Genomic DNA, 20,628 nt, shown 5'->3' on the forward strand with positions numbered 1-20,628 from the left:
TATCCAATGGTTAAAATTAGTTGTGATCATCTTATACCAAAAGTAAATAGTTTTATGGTATATTTTTCCTAAAATAAAACATTGACCTAGTGTTCAATGCTAAACATGTACAACAGCGCCTTCGAGTAAAAGACATATTTGGGAGTTTGGGATCCACTTTAAATTCACTGCATGAGTATTTTTAGAAGAAAAAAAAAGATTTCAGCCTCTAAACACTTAGATCTAGATATTAAAAAATTAGACAGGCTTTTTTCAATTTTAAGATGCTATTTTTTGTAGCACATGTAGAATACGTATGATTATACTTATATATCTTTATATCTTTGGGTCTGGTTTTGATGAGTTCACTTACTCATCTATAGATATGCATCCGCTCTCCTCGATCAGTTTTTGACATAGATTTTGAAGCAAAAATTTTAAGGATTTACGATATCATGGAGATCATTAATTTGAAACTAAATAAAGTTTATAGTTTAAATTTATAATTTTTAAAAAAACTTAGACCGTTGATTTATTTTTATTTATTTATTGGTTGAATCCCCTTTTTTGCGGTTCCACCCCATCTTAGAGATGGACGTTTGGTTACCTGACGCATCAAACACTGTCCCTTTATATTTTTTGTTTGAGGTTGGTGGAGGAGGTGGCATCCATGAAATTTTAGGGTTTTACCTGAGGGAGCATACAACCTCTTGGTTTTATTCTCTCTTGGATTTGCAGGAAATGAGTTAGTCATGATCCACCGAAGGGTAATGAGAGATGGTTATAAGCCTCCTTCTCCCCAACCAAATGGTCCAGCTAGAGGGTCACCGGATAATCAATTTGATGGCTGATGTCACTTCAAACCAGAGAGACAATCCATCTCAGTTCTATGCTACTATTTTTACATGAGATAGCTTGATTTTGGATGAAATTTTTCTTGGAATATGTTCAGTAGGGAATGTTACATGCACCTCAGGCCAACAATAATATAAGGTTTCTTTTGTTGTGCACCAATCGGGAGGAGAGAAAAGGTTGAAATAAAAAGTTTTTTACATGGAATTCTATGCATTAATTCCTTTCATCTACTATTTTTGGTAATAATATGCATCAATAAATTGGTTCCTTTGTTTATTTATGGATCCATTCTTCTTATTGCCTTTTTTTTTTTGCCTTTGTAAACCCTTTTACTCCGGTGTCCGATTTTGTATCCGGATGTGAGACATTTTTTTACAAGTTTGTAAAACTGCTCTTGTGACCTTGTCTAGTTGATATAGGGAACTGAATGACGATAATATTGAGTAGGTCCTTAAATTTCAAAATGGGTGGTTGTAATAGTATTTTGAATGGATACAAAGTTTTGAGAGCTTTGGTTGCCATTAGGTCTCTAGGTCACAACATGTAATCTATAGACTGGAATTTTAGCCCCTCACCTATTGACTGGCTTTGGTGGCCTAATTATAAACCTTTGTTATGGTCTGTAGGTCGTAGGAATTGCTAGGTTACTTTGAGAAAGTATGTGTGGATTATAGTCCGGTAGAAGATGGAGTGCTTTCAACATGTTTATAATTTATTGACTTAGTTGGAACTGAATCTCATCAAAATTATTTAAAATAAATTATATTTTGATGTTAAATATTTTTTAGATTTGATGGTTTGAATTTTTAAAAGTCTCTGAATATTTTATTTTCTCAAACTGGATTTATAAATATAGAGTAACTACATTTTTAGTATTTTATTTACAGAAAAATAAAAAAAATCAATTCTTCTTTCCTTAAAATTCAATTTAGGCCATTATGAAGTTGGTGTGGGTGGTGCTTGGGGCCCTCTAGAGGCACCATTTGTGGCACGCCCCACTTTATGGAAGTTTCCTTCCTATTTTGTGAAGGGTCTATGAAGCTTCTCAATCAATATATAAGTTATGGAAAGTGTTTTGCAGAGATTTTGATTGAAACATGATAAGAAGGTTTTGAAAATTAAAGAGATTTGATTTTTTAGGTTTAAATATGTGTAAGAGAGAAAATGAAAATAAAAGGTATATATTATATATTTTTCATATCTTTTATTTGATGGGATTAAGTTACGGAAGCTGAAAGATAAGATTCTAGCACCTTTTTTTGAATCATGATGACTGATCTCAAGATTGTAAGGCTTAGATCTTGAACCCCAGAGATCTCTTATGATTAATGGTCTATATCTAATTTCCATAATGATCGTTAACCCTAAGAAACACCAATCCCATATAAAGTATATAAATAGGGGGCATATCTCTATACCTCTCATGTCTCTAAGATCTCTATCTTCACTCCCTTATAAAAATATTGAGGAAGAAATAGAGGGCATGCCCAAGCCTATGGCTCCAAGAGGTGACATGCCCATGCACAAGGTAATGAGATCTTGTAGTGTGCACATTGCTCTATTGCTCTCTTGTTTGTTTAAGGGTTGTAACCTATGGTTTTCCATGCTTCAAAGGTTTGAGATAGACAATTGATCACGTTTTCTATTGGAGGAGGAGAACCAGAGTGGAGTGTGCAAAGTATAGTTGAAGTAATCTTCAGGCAATCTTATTTATGGTTTTCAATATTATATTTTCTTATTCCCATGAGTATTATGTGTTTCATGATTTCAAAATAAAGTTTATACAATAAATAGTTGTTAAAATGACAGCATCTGAGAGCCCTTGAGACTCTTTATATTTTTTATTATGTATTTGAGTATATGTAAGTAATCTGAGTGGTAAAAATAAATAAAAAATAAAAAATAAAACATTTTCATCGATATACACTTGTCCTGGTTACATAGTCCAACTATCACTTCCTAGTGTTTCAGTGAACTAGGCGAACCTGTCAGGCACCAAGAGGCTTGGATCTACCTAATCTCATAGTTTCCATCCTTTCACTATTATTTTTCCATATTTTTAATTCTAAATATTAAAAATAATAATATCTTCTTTTCTTTTTTTTTTTTTTTTTTTTTTTTAGTGTTTTAAGACAATTCAAAGAACGGGTTATCGGTCTAGCCAATGGATGATTGGGCAACCCGATCTGGGCTTTAAGACACTGATTCAAATAGAACCTCAATAGGCTAAATTTAGCACTTAGAAAATTTAAGATGCGGGGCAGCTATATATGACACATGGATCGAGTTTGATTCCTCCAACGAATTATCAAAAAATATATGGAAGTTTTATTTACCCAAAAAAAGGCATAAAATACCACGGTCTCTTCCAAATCTTTATTAGCACTCACTCCCTCTCTCTCTCTCTCTCTCTCTCTCCCTCAACTAGGACAAGTAGAGATTGAGATTTGAAGAAAGGGTAGAGAGAGAGGGTGAGAGAGGGAGTTCAATAGGGTATGGGTGTGAGATACTTTTCTGAAAAAAATAGTCAAATGTAGGGAATAAAAATTATAATAAGGTTAAAACAATAATATGAATAGTGAAAAATGTGAGGAGGTTTTGCCTGCTATCATTAAAAATTTGTGAGATGTCCACGTATTTTCAACGGACCAACCAAGGGTGCAATCCCCCAAAGTGTGGTGAACATCCTTTTTTTTCTTTTACAATAAAAAGGGCCTATTTGGTCGTACCAACACCATATAGACACATTTTCCATTTACTTCCCTTGAATAAAACCCAATCTAGGGTAAATTTAGGTTCTTATGTTTTCGGGATGAAACCTACTCAACACAGATAAATCTCAAAAAAATTTCAAATCACTCTCTATGCACTTAAAATTCAAAATTTCCTATTTAAAATAACCATTTAGTGATTTGTAGGTGGCTCTCAAATTTTCATATTATAAAATGGCACTAAAATTGCAAGTTTACTCACTCAATAAGAAGAGGAATTTCAACACGTAAAACATAGAACAAGGGGTAGTTTTTTAAAACGAATTGCACCCAATATTAAATGGGTGAGTTTTCAATGCATAAAACTTATGTTTTTCTCCTTATCCAACCGTTCATTTCGAATGGACGACGGTGAAGATGAACTAATCTGGGAAATTAAAAGTAATGGCCTATTCTCAGTGAAATTTTGTTATAATTTATTTTTCCATGATCGATGGAGATGGTCGAATAGTAATATTGCACAGATGTGGAAATGGCCAATTCCCCATAAGGTACAGATTTTTATTTGGTTGGCAGCAAGGGATAAAATTCTAACTGTGGACAACTTGATTAAGATAGAAAAAATTCTACCTAATGTGTGTCTCTTATGTAAACAAGATGCTGAAAATGGAGCACATCTTTTAATTCATTACTCCTTTACTGCGAGGTTGCGGTATTGGTTGCTTGGGATGGTGGGTGTTCTAATGTCATTACCACAATCAGTAGGGGGTATTGTATCCTTTTTGAAAGTGTCACTTCTTTACAAAAACGAGGCAACAAATTTGGAAAATTTGTGTTGGTACGATCCTTTGGGAAGTGTGGAGGGAGAGGAATCGAAGGACCTTTGAAGGAGTTGTTTGCTCCTTTGATCGTTTGCTCCATATTTGTAAGACTACGATTTGGGCGTGGTTGTCGGTTCAAAGGAAGGATGGGGTATTAGTAAGGTGGATGTTATGGTCAATTTGCATAATCTATTCTCTTTGGGACATAGTACTACTGCTCATCCTAAAAGTATCTGGATTGCTTCATGCCTTGGTAGCAACCCAGGGCTGGCTAGAATTGGTGGTGTTTTGAGGAATTCCTATGGAAGTGTTGTTTTCTCCTTTGCTTGGCCCATAGGTGTCAAAACTGCTATTTTTGTTGAATTAAACGCTTTATTGTGTGGCTTGAAGATCTTTTTAGAAAAGAATCTACAGTCAAGCTGCGTTATTGAAAGTGATTCTCTAAATGTGATTAAGTAGTGTAGATTGGAGCAAAACATTACCTGGGAACTTCGGTCTCCATGTCATGGATTTAGCGACAAGTTTAACAATATCCTTCTTGCATGTTTATAGCGAGGCCAATTTTCTAGCTGACCTTCTTGCCAACGGGGGTACTTCTTTAGTTGTTTTTGATGATGTTATTTCCTTTGGTTAAAGTCTAAAAAAATTATTGATCTTGCTCAAAAAAAAAAAAAAAAAACAAGTAATAAAACACAATCAAACCAGCTCCTTTCCAAGGCCATTTTGGACCTTACTAAACCTTGGTAGTATGTTCAAGTTTTTTCATTGTGTTCCATGTTTTGGTAATTTGAACACCTATAATCCTATCCTATAGTGCCATTTTGCGTCAGTATACACATAAAATTCCAAATTAAGCGATTTTTTTTTTTTTTTTTTTTAAGTTTAAATGTGGGAATGAAGGGTGGAACGTCAACTTCAGGCATCCCGCATTAAGCTCAAATAATAACTTACAACTAATATTGTTGCCAAAGCGGGATAACTCAAATCCCTAATTGATCTTATGAGCTCCGCTCCCCCCAACAATGAATTCAACACCTGAATAAATTACCTAAGAACAATAATATGTACAATATATTATATTTGAAAAAAATATAACAATAAGAAAATAAGTAAAATGGGAAATCACCAAACCTCATAACATAAGTAAAAGTATAAAGCACATATAAATTTACGTGGTTCACCGAAAATGGACTACATCCACGAGCAATGGGTAATGATATATTAACTATCAATAGAAGAAATTTATTAATTTGGGTTTTATAGATATTACCTCACATAATGGAAAAATAACCTTAAATAGATTTTTTTTTCTGCCACAATACCACCATCAATCTCTTTTTTTTAACATTAACATGACCTTTCTGTTAAATAAAAAAAGAGATATAAGATACAAGATATACAGGAAATAAAAAAGAGGAAGCATTAGAAAAAATTGACAAGCTGAGAGGTGGAGTTAGCTCTTCCTTTGGCTAAAGCATTTGCCTCTTCATTCATCTCACGATAGCAATGATGCAAATTAGCATTGAAAGAAGAAATGATGTTGAATTCTTCACGGATCTAAAGCTATGACATTTGCCGAACATTGAATTCTTCGTGAAACAATACTCTAAAGCTCCATGAAACATTGAATTCTTCGTGGCTCCAAGCTATAACATTTACTGAATCTCCTTCAACAATCGTATGCCCTTCTCACCATGAAAGAAGTTTTAAACCCTCCAGGAGACCTCTACCCTCTGCTTCATTAGCAGTAGCAATACCACAGGCACCTAAATATGAGCACTATACTTTTTTATGTATAATCAACCCACCATAGAGAACTGCTCCTGGATTGCCAAAGCTGCTGCCATCAAAGTTCAATTTGATTGAGTATAAAGGAGAAGGAGAGCAAACAACATCTCTTCCGGTGGATCTCATGTTGCCCAAGGTTGCGACTACTTAGGGGTTGTGAATGATAAAGACTATTCGGTGTAGAGCCACTATCTTTGTTAGATGAAAACCAATCTACAACTAAGGCTAAACTGTTAGATTTTAGCATCAAAATCAGTAGAGATTCCTTCAAACACTTTTCATTTTCTCTCCTTTCACACACCCCAAAAGACACTTACCCATAAAGAACACCAAAATATATTGCCCACCTTTGGTATATCAGTGGACAACCATTTAGAGATAAGCAATCTACAAAATTTTGGAATTAGAATGGATAAGTTGAAATATTGGCAAACCCAATTCCAAAGATAAAAAATGAAAGGGTAGAAGCGGAATAAATGTTAAGCCATCTAATCACTAGCTTTGCATAAAATGCAGACATTGGGTATAATGAACACTCGCTTCCTTAAGTTATCCACAGTGGCTAGCTTGTCTTGATAAAGTATCCATAGAAACAACTAAACTTTAAGTGGAACATGGAGTTTTTTTATCTAAGAAAGTCCTGAATCCAGTTGTCTATATCGATCGCAAAAGATAAGAGCATATGTTGACTTAACCATAAGAAATACTAATAAAAAAAATCGACCCCTCTCTCCGTCACCATTGCTGTGAATAAATGCTAATAAAAAACCAGCCCAATAAGAGGCCATAATAGTGCTAGGATTTGTAGAAAAACCCTAATTTCTATCTCACAAACTTATCTATATGTTTTTTTATATATTTTCTCTCTCTAGAAATGTATTTTTATAAGGACTCCATAAAACGCCAATGAAAATACCCCTTGAGAGAGAGCGAGTATCACATGTGAGTGATCTTTACATCACATCCCAACAATATTTACATGTGTTCTTTATAGCAAATATTAGTCTTAACCCCCACAAATTATATAAATCATTGTTGTCCAAAATGTTCCACTCATAAGAATATGGGTCTTATGACATTCGCACTTCTTAGCTGAATGGCAAACTTCACTGTGATGGAGCGTAAGTGTCTAGGAAATTTTATGCCAGAGAAAGAGGGTAGAGAGTGAGTGGGGTTGTTAAGAATGACAAAGCATCCAATAATATAAGATGCCCTTGGATAAAGAATATGTGAGCCGGATAGTATATGTTGCAGTATAAATCCAACAACCTAGATTGAAAAAAAGGACAATCCGGACAATTGACAATGGCTAACATAATTTTCCTAACATTTTTTAAGTGTATTTATGTTGTATTTTTATTTGAAGCACTTAGATGAGAACACATGTGCGCAAAACTTGGAGTCCTTTAAACACTGACCTTTTTCAAAAATAAATAAATAAATAAATAAAAATAATTCTAACATGCAATGATGACGGTTCATTTCTAAAACATTCAATCAGGGCCATTTAACTTCTACTATTCCTTTTGCTTTCTAATGCCCTGAACATTTCTCATCAAAAGTTCTCCCTTTGTACTTAATGTATCTTATTTTTTCTATTAATAAAATGAGTAGGGGACTGACTTTTCCTGCCGATTTAACCCGAAAAAGAAAATTAAAGAAATTATCACGTTATAAACAGCAGAGTCATTTGGACCTTAAGAAAGAGAAATATGCCCAGCGGTCAACCATAATGCAAGGTAAAAGATAGGGGAAAGTTGACGAGACCCATTCAATAAAACTGAAGCTCATGAATAGGACACTTCCACTTTAATCGTTTCCTCTCGGATTTTCAAATTAGGACACCAATAGCATAGTCCTCTGGGAGCAAATTGTACACTTCCTCTCTCGAGTAAAATGCCAAGTTAGGAAGACTTGTTTCATTTTGGTATTTTGACAAATAACGTATAGATATTTTTTTAAAAAAAAAATGATTTTCAGATCCTGTAGAACTAAATTGACCATCAAAAAAAGGATAGCTCTTGTCTGAGCAATTCTAGAGTTTGATTTCCACCCTTTTCTTAGGTAAGAAAAATGGTCTATAGAATTACTAAATTAGTGAACCACATCACCAAAAAATTAGATTTCATAGTATACTGCTAAAGTCCCTGGGAGAAAGTGACCAATTTGCTCCCGAGAGAACATGTAATCTTTTCTCTCAATTTGATGAGAAAGAAAGACCAATCCAAAAATACATTTTATATAGTCTTCATAGACTATTTCATGTTGGAAAATTGTCATGCGGGCTGCACCGCATTTTTACAACATGCGGTCCAGAGTTATAAAGTATCCATCTTGAAAACGGATGCAAATAGGTGGTCCATCTAAAAGCAATAGTAACTAATGGTCAAAATATTTTATTTAATATAATCATTATTTATGGTTTTTATTTTTATTTTATTTTTCATATACACAATCTACATGTTAAAAATTATATATTCTCTAAAAATTAGGATCAAATTATTTTTATAAAACATATTTATTGTCAAGCCGGCTTTTCTACAATATGCGAGCTGGCTGCATGGAAACCGTGTCCTCTCATCTTTTGACCAGGCCCAACCCATTCTTTATTGGGAAAAATAATACACACCACATTCTCAATCTTCACTTAAAACAAAATGTGCTTCTTTGCTTTAAGAAACTCCATTCAAGTTTGAATCTCTCTCTCTCTTTCTCCATTCAAATTATAAACATAGTCAAATCTAAAATTGTTACTTCTTTCAATTCAACGCTCACTTTTTTCAATTCATACTTAATGAATGGCCATTTAATGTATTGGCCCCTCTTTTGAGCGTACACATATATAGACCTTCAAAAAGTTCAAAGTTTGCATAGAGAAGATGGCAAGGGTTGTGAAAAGAAGTTCATGTTTTGCTTTCCTCATGAGTTTATGTTTCGCTTTATTCTTCCTTTTGTGCGCCACAGGTTCTCTTGTTGAATCAAAAAGTCATGGTAACTTTTTCACCTGATTTCATTTTTTTATTATTCTTTTTATTTTCTCTTCACTTTTATCAAATAAAATGAAACAATTGTTGGAGTTTTAACCTAGTTTTCAAAACGGCGCCTTCGAGTAAAAGACCTATTAGGGAGTTTGGGATCCACTTTAAAATCACTACACGAGTATTGTTAAAAAAAAAAAAAAGGTTTCACGCCTCAAAACACTTAATCTAGGCATCCAAGAATTAGACAGCCTTTGATCAATTTTAATATGCTATATTTTCAAGCACATGTAGAGTATATACCTATATTTCTTTGTTCCTGGTTTTAATGAGTCCACTTACTCATCTATAGAAATGCATCCTCTCTCCTTAATAAGTTTTTGACATAGATTTTGAAGCAAATACTTTAAGGATCTACAATATCTATCTTGGAGATTATTCATTTGGAAACTAAATAAATTTTATAGTTTAGAATTAGTATTTTTTAAGAAAAACTTCGAACTATTTTTTTTTTTTTTTTTTTTTGTTGAATTCCCTTTTTTGCGGTTACATGCATTTGGTCCCCTCTGCCACATCAAACAATGGCCCTTTATCTTTTTTTCTTTGTGGTTGGTCGAGGAGGTTACAACCCTGAAATTTTAGGGTTTTTACCCTCGGGAGCATACAACCTTTTTGGCTTGATTCTCTCTTGGGTTACTTGGATTTGCAGGAAATGTGCAAACCATGATGCACCGAAGGGTAATGAGAGATGGTTATAAGCCTCCTTCTCCCCGACCAAATGGTCCAGCTAGAGGGCATATCGGATAGTTAGCCATAGATCCTTCATTTTGATGGCTGATGTGCACTTGAAACAAGGGACGCAATCCATCTCAGTTCTATACTACTATTCTTACATAATAAAGCTTGTATGAGAAATATGTTTACCAGGGAATGTTATTGCACATAAGACCAACAATAATTTAAGGTTTCCTTTCTTGTGCCACGGCTGAGAGGAGATAAAATGGGAATAAATAGTTTTTAAGATGGTAATCTATGTATTAATGCCTTTTATCTGCTATATTTGGTAATAATTTGCAACAATAAATTGTTCCTTGCTTTGTTTCTGGATCCATTTTTTCCTATTGGCTTATTTCTTTGGGAAAGGTTTCTATTTTTTTCCTACAGCATAGAAGATCTATACTTCCCCTACCATCCAACCATCCAATTTTGATCAAGAGAGCCACTCACCGTTTGATCTTAGATCCGTCATCTCAAAGTATTTTATTTTTAGTTTTTTTTTTATATAAATTGTATGAATATGAAATTTGGTACGTGCTATTTTCTCATTGGAGAGCACCTATAAAAAAATATTAAAAATAATTTTTAGATAAAATATAATAACCAACCCCTTAAAACTTTCAGGGGTATTTTGGTTATTTTATTTTATTGGAAATCTTGTTTTTATATTTTTCGCTACTGTGAGTTTAATAGAGGATTGGACATACAGAATTTGGTGTCAAAATAGTTTATAGAAAAAAAAAATTAAAAATAAAACAGTGTAGAGATGTGACATTACGATTGGGGCAATCTTAACCCTCCATTTAAGATGGACGGTAGGATAAGGAGAAGTATATAAGTTTTATATTGTGTGGAAAGCTATTTGCTTTCGTAAATACTTGTACCGACATTTCAAGCCCTAGCTCTATTTTGCCTAGGCCAACCCTTAGGGAAGCATGGCCGGGTCGGGCCTGGCCCTGCCCAGGTGAGGCGTGACCCTGTTGCCAGCCTACTGAGTACTTATTCCAACTTATTCCAATAATAAAAGAGAGAGTTGTTGGATTTTTGGCTCAAGCGAAGAACGATGATGACCGGGTCATAAAAGTACAAAGGTGGCTCTTGGATAGAGAGAGAGAGAGAGAGAGAGGATGTTTGGGTCAAGAGGACAACAACTTTGAATTTTGGGTCAGTGCGGTCCTTTTCATTATGGAATCGTGTATGGATTAGGAAAAGAAACTTCGAAGCTGCAACAAGAAGGTTGCAACAACTGCTTTCTTTAGTTGATCATTTGGACTTTTGAAAATGAGGGCTCACGAAAAGTAGAAATTGATTTACGCCCCAAAAATAAATCTTTTATGTACAACGATTGAAAACTTGGCTTGATTCCTTGGCGAAGCCCAGAACTCGAGAAAATTATCCACAAAAAATCCTAAATTTTTTTATTATTTGTAAAATTAATGTACATAGGATTGTGATGCTTTTACAATGATTTGTTTGTTTTTCTCCTCATATGCGTTATTTTTATATCACCCGATTTTTTTAAAATGTCTTCAACTATCAATTATTTTTTAAATTCATATTTTTTATCTTATTGACTTTTAATTTTGTTTTTAGTTCAGTATGCTTTTTAATGTTTTATTTTTAATTTTTTAAGCTTTGTTTTGGCCCCATACAATACTATACTGGCAGTCCATCCGTACATGCCAGAGTTACGTGGCTCAGGCAAGGCCCGGAACCAAGCTCAAGGCAAGTTTTGAACATTAATTGTGTTGCATATTTTCTATAACCTATATATTTCAGGCATGCAATTATCTACTAGTGTGGATCCAAATTTCATATTCGGGGCCACAAACAAACAAAAAAAGATTTCAAACCACAAAGGGGTTCAAACCACAGTTATCAAGATATGACCCGTCATCAAACTGATGTGGGTTCTAGTCCAAGTAAATTTGGTACGACCGCCCGTCGAAACGATATGATTGGATTTTTAAAATAGTAACAAAATAAAAAAAAATAACAGTTTGAAAATATGTTATATATTAAAAAAAATAAAATGTTGCCCACTTGGTTTCGATGATTAAACTGCAGGATCTGTCAAAAATCGACCGAGCATTAATTTTGATCAATTTTTTATTAAATTTATTTTTAATATTTATCAGACCAATCAAAGCATCCGTCAACGGTCCATCCAGCTGCACCAACAAGCATTGATCTGATGAAGACGGCTATGGTTAAATTTGAGCAAGTACTAAAGATTTTCGTGAACGCAGAAGTTTCTTAGGATGAAAATTTCGAGGAAGGAAGTGTAGGTGACTTTCTCTCGAGACTTTTGGGCCAACAAGGATGAAAATTTCGAGAAAAATTTGGAGGGAAGTATAGGTGATTTTCTCTCAAGACTTTTGGGTCAATGAAAATTTCGAGAAGAGAACGATAGGTGATTTTCTCTTAAGACTTTTGGGTCAACAAACCACTACTTTTTGGCCACTAAAGCTGCCTAACTGGTCCGTCATTCTAGACCAACCTTTTTGGTTCTTTATTCAGGAAATTACACAGCATGGTTCCAACCCAAATTTAAGTTGGAAGTAAATGCGCAAGTTATATATTTGAGTATGAAAGGCAAAGAGAGAGAGAAAGAGAGATACACATTGAGATAAAAGTAGGGCGAGGCGAGAGAGTGCGTGTTATATTGAGAGAAATAAGGTTTCTTCTGAACTGCCAAACCCACAAACAATGCAGGGTTTGTTGAATGCTATTTTAGCCTTCCTTCTGTGTGCTTTACTACTTCCTGTTATGGCGTCAAGGCATATTTATGAGCAAGCTCCTCCACAATTTGGTAAGAATACTTTCTATTAAATGTTGTAATACCATTCATGATCTTGATTTACAAATTTTTAATTTTTGTTAGTGAAAATTTTCTCTCTTCTAAACAGTGTTTTAAACGAGGAACTCACTTCCCAACCTGCATCTTGAGAAAAAAATAAACAAGGAAAAAACTTGGGAACCGGCGAGATTTGACGAGTTCCCAAGGTCTTTCCTCCCGAGTCGATAATCTGCTCTGTGATAGGGCTCACTAACTTGGGTAGAGTCTGAGTTGGATCGATGAATTTTAAATCACTGCTTTTAACTATTGCAGGAGATCAAATTCAAAATGAATACAATACACGTGAGGTGGTTATCCTTCAGCGTGCTCGTAGCCCTCCAAGAAGCCGTCCGAGTTCCCAATCTAGCCGTCCGAGTCCCCAATCTAACCCACCGAGAACTGTCATTACACCGCCTCAATTTCGTTTACGGCCACCTCCACCTCCTCGCCGAACCCCATCACCTAAATTCTAGATTAAGCCATTTTTACAATGTAGAAAATATTTTTTTCTGGGGTTGGTCCCCTTAGCTCTTTGATCTTAAGGGAATCTCTATTATGTTCATGGGGTTATTTCTCATTTTAATCACTTTGTGGAATTGAGGATTTTTGCATCTTTTGCAATCGTTTATGGGATGCAATTTTCTTTTTTCTTTTTATTGTTTATTTTTTATTGGTATTTTATCAGTTGCATGTATTCATGGCACTTATGACTGGGGTCAAAGAAGCCGCTACTCCGGATCAAAATCGGTTAGATCGTTTCAATTCCTTTTATGAAATTCAAAATCGGACCAACTTCTACAAAATCTCTAGACTCTATCAGAAAAACCAGTCGATTCTCCCTAAATAACGAGGAATCGCGAAAACCATAAGAAAGAAACGAAGAAAAACCAAGGATCTACTTGAATCCTCACGTGTAGGTCCTGAACCACCACCACACCTTGGCCTACTCGGGCTTCTCTAGCAGCCATCATATAAAGTTGCAGCATCTGGGTTGCTTTAAGAACGAGATTGCTTTGATACCAAATAACGTAGAGGCATAAATCATAGATATGAAAAAAAAATCAAATCACTCTAACAATCCTTATTTATAGCCGAGCTTATACCCTAAAACTTAGGATCTGGGTTGCTCTAACTCATGGGGGATAAATTATTTTCAAAGGATCTGCATTATATATCGTGCCTCAAACATCGTAAAATATTAGAAAATGGTTCTTCATCTTCATCTCGACAATCCTGGATATGAAAGAAATAATATTTAAATCATAAAATTATCTATTTTATAACATATTTTTGTACTGCATTTCAAGTATTCATAGATTTATCAAATTGATAAGAATACTAAAGCTTTAAATTCTACCATCAAAGTCATAAATAGAGCTGCAAGAGATTACACACGATTCTAATGGTAGAATTGCATTTTTAAGTGGAAGTGGGTGGCGGGGCTTTAAAAAACTTCATAAAGCTGCGGCCCCTAGAAAACCATGGCCTTTGACAATGAGATGTGATACTTATTTATACGGAAAATGGTGCCCTATCAAAACAAGTAAAGCCTCATTTCATAATTCATCGAAAATTACAATTCAAGCATCAAAAAACCTTTATGTTGATCATCTCATCTAGAACATATTAGTTGTGAAAAAAATTAGAATTTTACGCTCTAAAAATTGTGTATATTGTAATGAATTATTTAGACCGTTTATTAGTTTTCCTAGATTTATACCATTTTTTTAGTTTCAAATTTTACAGCTAGTATTGGAAATTGATTTAGATTCATCATGGAAATTATAAAACCTTGTAAGCAGCAAAGACACGAGGATGTTTTGAGAATGAATTAACCGATTGGGGAATTAAACATGATATTAAAAAAAAATAGAAGTGTAACAAAGACAAAGGGTAACATCATGGAAATTTAGATCCATCATTGGATTCCATTAATTCATAAAATTATATCTTTTGATGAATAAGGGAGTATGCGTTTTTTCTATTTTTTATTGTCTTCTTTTTTTAATGTAATGTTATATATTTTTTCTAAAAATAAACTTATTTTGCTTAATAAAATTTGTTATTTCTTTTTTTCTTTTAATGTTTTATATTTATTTTTAATGGATGCACCGAAGGGTAATGAGAGATGGTTATAAGCCTCCTTCTCCCCGACCAAATGGTCCAGCTAGAGGGGATATCGGATAGTTAGCCATAGATCCTTCATTTTGATGGCTGATGTGCACTTGAAACAAGAGACGCAATTCATCTCAGTTCTATACTACTATTCTTACATAATAAAGCTTGATTTTGGATGAAATTTTTATGAGAAATATGTTTACCAGGGAATGTTATTGCACTTAAGACCAACAATAATTTAAGGTTTCCTTTCTTGTGCCACAGCTGAGAGGAGATAAAATGGGAATAAATAGTTTTTAAGATGGTAATCTATGTGTTAATGCCTTTTATCTGCTATATTTGGTAATAATTTGCAACAATAAATTGTTCCTTGCTTTGTTTCTAGATCCATTTTTTCCTATTGGCTTATTTCTTTGGGAAAGGTTTCTATATTTCTCCTACAGCATAGAAGATCTATACTACCCCTACCATCCAGCCATCCAATTTTGATCAAGAGAGCCACTCACCGTTTGATCTTAGATCCGTCATCTCAAAGTATTTTATTTTTAGTTTTTTTTTTATATAAATTGTATGAATATGAAATTTGGTACGTGCTATTTTCTCATTGGAGAGCACCTATAAAAAAATATTAAAAATAATTTTTAGATAAAATATAATAACCAACCCCTTAAAACTTTCAGGGGTATTTTGGTCATTTTATTTTATTAGAAATCTTGTTTTTATATTTTTCGCTACTGTGAGTTTAATAGAGGATTGGACATACAGAATTTGGTGTCAAAATAGTTTATAGAAAAAAAAAATTTAAAATAAAATAGTGTAGAGATGTGACATTACGATTGGGGCAATCTTAACCATCCATTTAAAATGGACGGTAGGATAAGGAGAAATATATAAGTTTTATATTGTATGGGAAGCTTTTTGCTTTTGTAAATACTTGTACCGACATTTGAAGCCCTAGCTCTATTTTGCCTAGGCCAACCCTTAGGGAAGCAAGGCCGGGTCGGGCCTGGCCCTGCCCAGGTGAGGCGTGACCCTGTTGCCAGCCTACTGAGTACTTATTCCAACTTATTCCAATAATAAAAGAGAGAGTTGTTGGATTTTTGCTTCAAGCGAAGAACGACGATGACCGGGTCATAAAAGTACAACGGTGGCTCTTGGATAGAGAGAGAGAGAGAGAGAGAGAGGATGTTTGGGTCAAGAGGACAACTTTGAAACTTCGAAGCTGCCACAAGAAGGTTACAACAACTGCTTTTTATTCCATTATGCCGTTGCTTTAGTTGATCATTTCAACTTTTAAAAATGAGGGCTCACGAAAAGTAGAAATTGATTTACGCCCTAAAAATAATCTTTTATGTACAACGATTGAAAACTTGGCTTGATTCCTTGGCGAAGCCCAGCACTCGAGAAAATTATCCACAAAAAATCCTAAATTTTTTTATTATTTGTAAAATTAATGTACATAGGATTGTGATGCTTTTACAATGATTTGTTTGTTTTTCTCCTCATATGCGTTATTTTTATATCACCCGATTTCTCTAAAATGTCTTCAACTATCAATTATTTTTTAAATTCATATTTTTTATCTTATTGACTTTTAATTTTGTTTTTAGTTCAGTACGCTTTTTAATGTTTTATTTTTAATTTTTTAAGCTTTGTTTTGGCCCCATACAATACTGGCAGTCCATCCGTACATGCCAGACTTACGTGGCTCAGGCAAGGCCCGGAACCAAGTCAAGGCAAGTTTTGAACATTAATTGTGTTACATATTTTCTGTAACCTATATATTTCAAGCATGCAAATTATCTACTAGTGTGGATCCAAATTTCATATTCGGGGGCACAAACAAGCAAAAAAAGATTTCAAACCACAAAGGGTTCAAACCACGGTTATCAAGATATGACCCGTCATCAAACTGATGTGGGTTCTAGTCCAAATAAATTTGGTACGACCGCCGGTCGAAACGATATAATTGGATTTTAAAAATAGTAACAAAACAAAAAAGAGTAATAGTTTGAAAATATGTTATATACCAAAAAAAATAAGATGTTACCCATTTTGTTTCGATGATTAAACTGTATAATCTGTCAAAATCGAAAGCACTGATTTTGATCAATTTTTTATTAAATTTATTTTTAATATTTATCAAACCAATCAAGGCATCGGTCAACTGATTTTGACCAATTTTTTATTAAATTGATTTTTAATGTTTATCAGACCAATCAATGCATCGGGTCACGGTCCATCCAGCTGCACCAACCATAAATTTGAGCAAGTACTAAAGATTTTGGTGAACGCAAAAGTTTGTTAGGATGAAAATTTCGAGGAGAAAAGTGTAGGTGATTTTCTCTCGAGACTTTTGGGCCAACGAGATTGAAAATTTCGAGAAAAATTTAGAGGGAACTGTAGGTGATTTTCTCTCAAGACTTTTGGGTCAATGAAAATTTCGAGAAGAGAAGTATAGGTGATTTTCTCTTAAGACTTTTGGGTCAACAAACCGCTACTCTTTGGCCACTAAAGCTGCCTAACTTGTCTGTCATTCTAGACCAACCTTTTTGGTTCTTTATTCAGGAAATTACACACCATGGTTCCAACCCAAATTTAAGTTGGAAGTAAATGCGCAAGTTATATATTTGAGTATGAAAGGCATAGAAAGAGAGAAAGAGAGATACACATTGAGATAAAACAAGGGCGAGGCGAGAGTGAGAGAAATAAGGTTTCTTCTGAACTGCCAAACCCACGAACAATGCAGGGTTTGTTGAATGCTATTTTAGCCTTCCTTCTGTGTGCTTTACTACTTCCTGTTATGGGGTCAAGGCATATTTATGAGCAAGCTCCTCCACAATTTGGTAAGAATACTTTCTATTAAATGTAGTAATACCATTCATGATCTTGATTTACAAATTTTTAATTTTTGTTAGTGAAAATTTACTCTCTTCTAAACAGTGTTTTAAACGAGGAACTCACTTCCCAACCTGCATCTTGAGAAAAAAATAAACAAGGAAAAAACTTGGGAACCGGCGAGACTTGACGAGTTCCCAAGGTCTTTCCTCCCGAGTCGATAATCTGCTCTATGATAGGGTTCACTAACTTGGGTAGAGTCTGAGTTGGATCGATGAATTTTAAATCACTGCTTTTAACTATTGCAGGAGATCAAATTCAAAATGAATACAATACACGTGAGGTGGTTATCCTTCAGCGTGCTCGTAGCCCTCCAAGAAGCCGTCCGAGTTCCCAATCTAGCCGTCCGAGTCCCCAATCTAACCCACCGAGAACTGTCATTACACCGCCTCAATTTCGTTTACGTCCACCTCCACCTCCTCGCCGAACCCCCATCACCTAAATTCTAGATTAAGCCATTTTTACAATGTAGAAAATATTTTTTTCTGGGGTTGGTCCCCTTAGCTCTTTGATCTTAAGGGAATCTCTATTATGTTCATGGGGTTATTTCTCATTTTAATCACTTTGTGGAATTGAGGATTTTTGCATCTTTTGCAATCGTTTATGGGATGCAATTTTCTTTTTCCTTTTTATTGTTTATTTTTTATTGGTATTTTATCAGTTGCATGTATTCATGGCACTTATGACTGGGGTCAAAGAAGCCGCTACTCCGGATCAAAATCGGTTAGATCGTTTCAATTCCTTTTATGAAATTCAAAATCGGACCAACTTCTACAAAATCTCTAGACTCTATCAAAAAAACAAGTCGATTCTCCCTAAATAACGAGGAATCGCGAAAACCATAAGAAAGAAACGAAGAAAAACCAAGGATCTACTTGAATCCTCACGTGTAGGTCCTGAACCACCACCACACCTTGGCCTACTCGGGCTTCTCTAGCAGCCATCATATAAAGTTGCAGCATCTGGGTTGCTTTAAGAACGAGATTGCTTTGATACCAGATAACGTAGAGGCATAAATCATAGATATGAAAAAAAAAAAATTCCGATCAAATCACTCTAACAATCCTTATTTATAGCCGAGCTTATACCCTAAAACTTAGTTTCAAAAAATCATCACATCATTATTAGAACTTTTTTTCAACTAATTGAAGTCCGTTACATATTGATCCGTCATTTTCCTCTTTTAAAGGACGTACCGTTAGTGAGACCGTAAGTCATCGTCCGTGGAACTAGACATGGAGTTTATTTTGCTCTATTAAAACACGTACCCTTAGTGACACAATAAGTTATTGTCCGTGTCAAAAAATCAAAACGAAACAATTAACTAGACGTGGAGTTGAAAGCAGTTAGATCGGAACTTGGCTAACTGGCCGGTTAGGTCTGGCATAAACTTTTTATGAAAAAACAAAAGTTCAAAAACCCAAAAACAAACATTCAAAAAATGAAAAAATATAGATTAAAGTCTATATTATATTATTACTTAGATTTATCTTAAAAAAAAAAAAAAACAACTTCTTATATAAATTAATATACTATATAGATATGCAAGACAATTTAGAATTTGACATTAATTCAACAAAAGGAGTTTTTATTTTCAAAAATTATTTCAATGATTAAAATCACACAAGGTACAAGGGAATGTTTTTTTTTTAATCAGTACAAAAGGTAAATATTATATAGTTATCAAAATGTCCTATTTGCATTATTCTATGATTTTCTATTTTTATCTAAGCCACCCATCAAAAAGATATATTACAAAAATAGTAGAAAACCTTAACTATAATTAAATAGGCTAAAATAGAGGAAGATCAAGATAAACAAACCATAGCATTCATCACGAAAAAAAAAAAAAAGGGAACATGTTGGATTATTACAAGTAAATAAAAATAATAAGAAAATTTTTTTACGCATGTCTAAATGTTATAATCACACAATTTAAAAAGAGATAAAAGATACTACAATTTTAAAAATAAAAATAAAACATTAAAAGAAAAAAAATAAATAACAAATTTTATTAAGCAAAATAAGTTTATTTTTAGAAAAAAGATATAACATTACATTAAAACAAGAAGACAATAAAAAATAGAAAAAACACATACTCCCTTATTCATCAAAAGATATAATTTTATTAAGAAAAATAAATTTTTTAAAGAAAAAATTATCTCTCAAAAGTCTTAAAATCGTGCAACGTTTTGAGCGAAAAACAACCTTCAATATTCTAATAATTGAACAAATCAACACACATGTATTGTGAGGCTTCAATCATCTTTCAAACGAATCAAATTTCATAAAAAATGATTCGGTATTGAATATTTAATTCAAAAAATAGTTGAAATTTTAGATGTTGAAAATTTTCATTGCATCGAGCAAGAAAAAATTCATGTAAACAAAATTACTCAATCGTAAATAAACATAGATATTTTATTTGAGAGATGAAGCCTTGATGATAAAAAACCACAACTTAATTTGATCCAAAACAAACAATAAATTGATAAAAAAAATTTCGATTTTGGATCGAACTTAGGTTTTTTCAGCAACAGCTTTTCAAGCCAAAATCGACCCACAATCTTATGTAGGTCGAACAAATTGAAATACAGATATAATAGAGGGTTAGATTTATATCAAACGCTCCAAATTTCATAAAAAATGACTTGGTAGTAAATATTTAATTGAAGAAATGGAAAAATTTTCAAAAACCAAGAAAAAACGCCATTTTGATCGATTGAAACTCTGCTCTTATGGATGTTTGATTCCAAAAGCATTGTTTTATTGATACAACATAATGATTCACATCAATAATACACTGAAAAATGCCAAAATATGGTAGAAAAATGAATAAAAAAAGCAAAAAAAAAAGAAGTAAT

General features: G+C 33.6%; 2 long non-coding RNA genes across 2 annotated transcripts; both read left to right on the forward strand.

Annotated features, from left to right (window-relative positions):
* Nucleotides 1-8,980: 8,980 nt before the first annotated feature.
* LOC110008413 (uncharacterized) lies at nt 8,981-13,369 on the forward strand. The gene is made up of 3 exons (XR_016042311.1): nt 8,981-9,145; nt 9,842-12,721; nt 13,022-13,369. It is a non-coding gene; the product is annotated as an uncharacterized LOC110008413 (long non-coding RNA).
* A 4,039-nt stretch (nt 13,370-17,408) lies between these two features.
* LOC148780274 (uncharacterized) lies at nt 17,409-18,353 on the forward strand. The gene is made up of 2 exons (XR_016042312.1): nt 17,409-17,712; nt 18,013-18,353. It is a non-coding gene; the product is annotated as an uncharacterized LOC148780274 (long non-coding RNA).
* The last annotated feature ends 2,275 nt before the right edge of the window (nt 18,354-20,628 follow it).

Source organism: Amborella trichopoda, chromosome 10 (genome assembly GCF_054954075.1).
Source record: "Amborella trichopoda isolate Santa Cruz 75 chromosome 10, AtrichopodaSantaCruz75HAP2 v2.0, whole genome shotgun sequence".
In the NCBI taxonomy this organism is placed as follows: Eukaryota; Viridiplantae; Streptophyta; class Magnoliopsida; order Amborellales; family Amborellaceae; genus Amborella; species Amborella trichopoda.